Source organism: Chamaea fasciata, unplaced genomic scaffold (assembly GCF_029207755.1).
Source record: "Chamaea fasciata isolate MVZ Bird 193981 ecotype frontalis unplaced genomic scaffold, bChaFas1.0.hap1 SCAF_9, whole genome shotgun sequence".
In the NCBI taxonomy this organism is placed as follows: Eukaryota; Metazoa; Chordata; class Aves; order Passeriformes; family Sylviidae; genus Chamaea; species Chamaea fasciata.
In genome coordinates this window covers 6,074,596-6,081,410 of record NW_027094094.1, presented here as the reverse complement: position 1 = coordinate 6,081,410, position 6,815 = coordinate 6,074,596, and positions in this window count along the sequence as shown.

The window sequence follows — 6,815 nt, the reverse complement described above, 5'->3', positions numbered from 1 at the left end:
TGTCTGACCTCTTTCCCTGCAACTGAGCACCTTTATAACCTTTGGCCTTCAAGGAGAGGGGAAGGCACACACACCACACTGCTCAGCACTTTCCAGGATTTAACCCGCTCTGCACATGCTGTGTGGTGATGAAAACATGATTAAAGGAGAGTATATTACATTATGTCCAGCTTTAGAGAAATGTTTTAATGGAATAAAGAAAGAGCCATACATTTTCTTTTTTTGGTTTAGATGTAAGGTTCACCTCATGGTACTTACAACCTAAAACTCTCCCATATTGGGTTAGCTAATAGGATCCAGACAATGAAGCTGACTACAGGGAAAAGCAAGAGACGGTTTTAGTTTCACCAGCCAAGGAGAAGAAAAGACCCAGCTTGATAAATGGTGAGAAGTATATTAGATGTTAAAAAATATTTCATTTTTAATAATCCTAGGTGTTACTGACAACCCAGGTAAAAAGCAAAGTTCATTTCTTCAAAATTTATTTAATCTGACAGTATCCCTTTAATTAAGTAGCAATTTAGATTTTCTTCTCCTCCACATACAAAGCTTTAATGAAATATGAAAGCCACAAAAGAAATTTGTGTGTGTTTCATGGTGAGGCGTGAGGAATGATTTTCTGTTTAAATTCACAGACAGTAGCTATACAAATAACATTTAATATTTGTTGGAAGTATTATCTGCCTTTTTCCCCTCACAGCATTACATTACTAAGGTAATAAGTACATGAGAATACACGATTTCCTGGCTACTGTATTGAATATGCACCTTTAAACAAAGTTAGACTTGGGAATTTACCCATATCTTAAAATGCTAATCTAACACTAATTAAAAGGCCAGTGAATACGCTTTGATGGATTCCAGTTCCTGGAATATGACAAATGAATTCCGATGGCATGCACGACTGCAGCGGAATTTCAATGGCAGAGCTGCAGCCACCGGGGGAAGCCAGGAAAGCACATCCCTGCACTGGCACAGGGCAGGGAGGAGGCACTGCTGGAGCTTGCCACGGTTCGTGTGGGTGCTGCCGTCCTCTCAAGGTGTGGCCAGCCACAGCCTTTGTTTCTCATTTCATAGCTGCTTCCAGGCTATGCTGAAGAAAAATTTGGCTGCTTCTGCACCCCACCCACCCTCCCTCTAATGTATGCACCTCCCTGCTGTTCCCTGTGCAGTGCTGGGCTCCTCAGGGAGGACAACAGCCTCCCTGGGGAAGAAAAGCCAAATGGTAGCATTGCCTTTCTCCCACAAAATCAGCTCATTTCATAGACTTCTTCAACCCCCATAAGCCCCATGGTTAAAGAAGCGTGAGGAGATCAGATAAATATTTCTAAATGAGATTCTATGTCCAATATCTCCTGCAAATAACTGTCTTGTTGATCTTCCTGTCTTAGAATTAGAAGAAAATTAAAACCTTGGTTGTAATACAATTTGGAAGTATGGCCTGTGAGCTCTCAAGTGCATGCCTCTTTTGAACTGAATGCAGCCCTCTTCAGAGGTACTTACTGCATGATGATATCCAAAAATTGCCTTTATATTCCTTCTTCCCACACAAGCAAAGCCAAAATTTAATTAATGTTAATTAAAAAGTTTTATTTTGTTAATTAAAATAAAAAGAGAAAATATTTTTAAGCAGCCTTCTTAGATGTCATTTTAAAAGGATTTGAAAGTTGGGATATCCATGAACCTTTGCTTGCCTCCCTATATAAAGTAGACTCAACCCTTCCTTGCACAGATTTTTGTCTAAATCATGGCAGAATTCACCATGTGTCCCCCTTACAGAGGACCTGAAGAGCTCAGCTGGGGAGAAAGCAGTTTGAGATTACACAAATAAGCCTGCAAACAGGCACTTTGCTCAGACCAGGAAGAAGGTCCTTCCTCAGCTGGGTTCTCTCTACAGGTAGCAGTTGAATTTTGAGCTTCCCATCTGGACTGGAGTCTGGAGGACACCCATCCCACAGCTAAGGAAATATCCCAGCCACTGAGGCACCAGGTACCCCAGGGTTGACTGATCCTCCCTAAAACTGTCGAGTTGGTTTGTGTTAATAATTAAATTTCCAGCATATCTGAACGAGAATGCCTGTGCTCAGGGGATAATGCAGGGGTTCATTCGCAGCCTCCCTGTGAAGCAGGGTCAGAGTTTGAGTGGCTTTGCACACACCCTCTGGCAAAACCAGACTGCAGCTGAGCAGGAGCATTTAAAAGCTCAGCAGCATTTTACCAGGGAGCTCTGGGATGGCTCTGTCTGTCTCAAAACTTGGCTCAGAGCACTTCTTCCAGGGTCTCACAGCGAAATCATGCCAGCGCTGGGCACTGAACTGTGCTCTTCTGAGGAAGGTCTATCCAGACTTCTTCAAACAAGGCTGGGGGACTCTCAGGTTTAATGGAGTGGACACAGCACCACACTAATAGAGCTGCACAGACTTGGGAGCAGAGCTGGCTGGTTGCTTGCCAGCTTGGACAGGATGATCTTAGTCTGGGCTGCAAAAGACCGTGGAAAAATATCCAGAGTTCCAATCCGTACCTTAAAAACAAGATGAGACTGTTGTTTCAAGGGGGTAGGGAAGATATTTTTTTTTTTCCAGATTGTTCCTTTTTTTTCTTGGTGAGGGAAGATCATATTATGAGCACAGCTGAATTTCTAGATGAGGCAAATTCTCCCTGTTACAAGTTCTGCTTGATCTCACTATCACAAACTGTAAACACACCTCTAACATGTTCCTTGACTGCCACTTCTGTGTTCCCCTGCTCTTCAATCAGAGATAAATAAACGAAAGGCAGCATGATGCCTGTTATCTAAAAAGATTCAGGTAGAGCAAGTATCATAGCACAATCAGGGCGCTTGAAAATTGTATTTTCCTGGAAAGGACTTTTACTTGCCTTCTTGGAGCATACACAGAGGAAGTCCAAGGTCTAGAGGGAGAAAATAACTCTTAGTAACTGAATGTTTGAACATTCATACAGGATTAATTACTTGTTTTATTTTTTTTCTTTAATTTTAAATGACTGTACTGCTAGCAAAAGTGAGAAGCAAAGACTCTGATCTATGCCAGGCACTTAGTACATGCAAATACTCTGCAAGTTTTTCCTATCTTGAAGAATTTCAGCATAAACTACAAAGGCAAAGTGGACTGAACTGATCCCTGGAGAAAACATGTGCAACTCCACTTACATAAAAAGACTGCTTGCTTCAATAGATCTGTGCCCATTTATCCTCAGGATGAATTCACACATTTTTTTCTATTATTAGATGGACATCCTATTTCCAATGGAGTCTATGTGATCTAAGCACTTTTACTTTTTTTTTTTTTTTTTTTTTTCCTAGAAGTAAGATTCTGTGCTTAGAGGATGAATTGCACTGCTGAGCAGTGCTGGAAGGATCAATTGAGGTGCATTAACATTTGCAGTGCCATTATGCTCCATCTGAAATACTGGGCTCTATAAGAAATTTCAAACAAAGCATCTGCTCAGTCTTGGTAAAGCGAATCTTTTGTCTGTGGCATATTCCACCAGCAAATTAGTGCAACAAGGATTAAACAGCTCTTGAAATGTCATCAGAATGGATGAATTTCACAACAAATAATGAAAGAATTGTGAATGTCTAATAATTATTCCCCAAAACCTATTTCAATAAAAATTTGCATCCTCACTGTCATGACGGCTCATAAAGTTCTAGTTAACATTTACTTAGGACAATAATTAAGTCAGTTGAAACACTCAATACAAGACGGAGGCAGAACGTGCAAGAGGGTTATGAGCAGTGGAAAATAGGTGCTCATTGCACAAGAGCTGCAGCCAGGTTTTCACCGTGTAAAAGTCAAATGTCAGGGTACCTGTGCTTGGTTACTATTGTGTGAGATCAACTCTCTCTATCCTGTGAGTCATATTCTCCACAGCCGTGGGCAACTTTCCTAACCTGTCTGTGCTATTCTTTGGGGGAAAAAAAAAAAAAAAAAAAAAAAAAAAAAAAAAAAAAAAAAAAAAAGGAGTTTTCACCTCAATACTTGGGCCCTTGTGAGGGAATGGTCCTGACTGAGCTGTGGGCATGGCCAGTGTGACAGGAATGAGAAGCAATTGACAAAGGGCAATCCAGCTGCAGGAGTGTTTAGTTCACATCTGTGCAAGCAGCACATGTTCTGTCTACACCAGAGGGAGCTCAGGCACGAGGTTATGCTACAGTCTCATTTTCCATATTGCATGACCACAGGGAGACATTTACAGAAATGTTCTCACTAGATTACACTGATGACCTGAACAGTTCATATAATCCATAAACCTCCTCCTTCTAAATTAACGGGCTCTGCTGATGAAGGTGCATGCATTCCATGCTGGCACCAAAAATGTGTCCTACATGATCTGTCTGGGAGTTTTTCTAGCTCTTACCAGTCTCTCTACAGTGGTGGCAGTGGTGACTGGTAAGGCTCCGGCAGCAGTCAACTGGTTGTCTTATGTGACAGTAAAAAAAGGGATGTGTCAGCTGTGATAAGCTCTCATTGAACAACAACAAAAAACCCCACATTTCTAGGAAGGTCTTTTTTTTTTTTGTTATGACAGCAGAAGTTGTGTTGAATTTCAGACATCACATGCTGAAATAGAAACAACAGCCAGGCAGTCTTGAGGAAGGGGTTTATTACCTGTACCTAAATAATACAATTTATGCACCCTCAATTTGTAGAAACCAAGCATTTTTTTTTTTTTAACGAACTCTCACCATTGACATTTATGGAGCTGGAAGAGTTTCCATGAGACACTCGTCTTTATCTCTGGCTCTCCAGCCTTTTCTGATCTCAGTTACCTCCCACTCCTCCCCCTGCTTCAATACACCCTTTTCCTTGCATCAAAGGAATAGGATCTGAAGCCTGGACATCTCACAACAGTTCCTTCTCCAGAACTCACTCCACTTCAGCTTCCTCAAGACTGTGAGAAAGAAAATATTCCAGAAACTTCAGAGCTAAGGCTCTAATTTTTTGATGGAGCCTCTTAAATCCACTGGGAATCTCATTTTGAGGATCTGTAAACACCTGCCAGAACTGTGACAACATGCAGTGCTGGGACCAATGAAAATTAATGCAAAAGAAGAGCTCAGGCACTTGCAGACAGTTGAACATAGGAGAGATCTTTCTATACAGGCTGCGTCAGAATTTAAGTGCTAGATTAGGCGCCAAGTACAGCACTGCCTGCTTAATTTTCTTCCACCTAAGAGTTGCCTTCAGATTTTAAAGATTTATACACCCTTCTGCAGTCAGCACTGAAAGAGAAGCTAATATCCACACCCCATGCAGGTCCATGTCTCCAGTCCTTTGTTTTCATACAAATTTTAACACCCTTATTTGTTCCAACTCAAAAAGTTTTGGAGTAAAGGCTCTCCTTGATTGAGGGCAGCAGAATATGATCCCCAGAGATTAGTCTGTGGGTAAATTTCCATCATGAAAGAATCTGAGAATATATTCCTAGAGCTAAGGCTTTTTGATTGAATTAGAAAAGAAAATTAATTACATCAGATAATTCTATGCTTCAAATCCATAATTATATTTAACAAGTGTCCAGCATTATCATCAGCTATCCAAAACAATGAAGGTGACTCCAGTGGGAGTGCCAGGAGACTAAAACTGAGCACAGGGCCCTTGAATCCAGTATGACCTGAGATCATGCCAGTAGGAGACATCTTTCCTTCTCACTTTCCTCTTCTACAGGAATCTCATCCCTTTCCTCTCACTCCTCAATCCATTCTCTACCACTCCCCCAATAGGCTCTGTGCAATTATTTGTGGATGCACATTCTAAACCAGATCACTGAAAAAGGACTGCCTTAAAAAAAGACACTTTTTCCTTTAGGAAGAGGAGATTGGAAAGGAAGCAGCAAATGCTCAAACACATGAGATAGCTAACCTTGAGGCCTGACCCCAGTGGCAGGCAGTGCACACCAGCCTGTGAGATGCGACACTGATCTTTAAAAAGCATTCTAAAAGTATGGCATGAAACAGCAGCCCCACAGAGCTGGGAAAAACGTGCTGTTGCTTAACAAAGTGCACCCAAATCCCTTCCCTGAGCTGATCTTTAAAAATTAAAGTGACCTAAAGCTAAGCATATTTTAAAGTGTTGTTTGTTAAACAAACAAACAAAAAACAGCAAGAGAGGCAAAGGCAATAATTCTTAACAAAGAGCATTCTGTGATGTCTGTATTTCTGCAAGAATGGCCCTTGGCATTGCTGTGCTGAAAGTAGAGGACATTTTATAAATGTATTTCTAAAAAGAGGAAGTATTCAAATTGGAAATGCCCATTTGGCTTACTCTCCCCCTCTGCAGCTTGTGTACTCCTGCAGCAGATAACAGAGGACAGCTCTTGCTAGCAGGCTCCTCTCAACATTCTCTTCATTAACTTGCGAAAAATAAAAGCTCCATCCTACATTGTTTGATGGTAATTAGAAGCTGAATCATGCGATATGTCAACTTTCTGATGTTCTTTGCATGTTTACACTTTCTACCAGCACATTACACCTAGTTTTATTCAGGGCTTTCTTACAATCCTGTGCTATTACAGAGTGTAGTTTGAGGAGCTGGTGACATACTTCAAATATAATTGTGGAAAACGTATTCTTGTAAGTTCCACAGAACAGAAATCAATGTTAAAACAATCTCAGTGCTCCTTGGTTATGCTGGGAATCTTTTCAATTCACAAACAGAATGTGATGATTTTTCATCACAGGTGCAGATGAGTGGACAGAATCAGAGTAATCAGAGCAGATGCAGATTATTTTTCTGTCTTTGAGCAGTACTGCTAAATTCAGGGCACTAGTAGTTGGGAATTAATACTGGTCT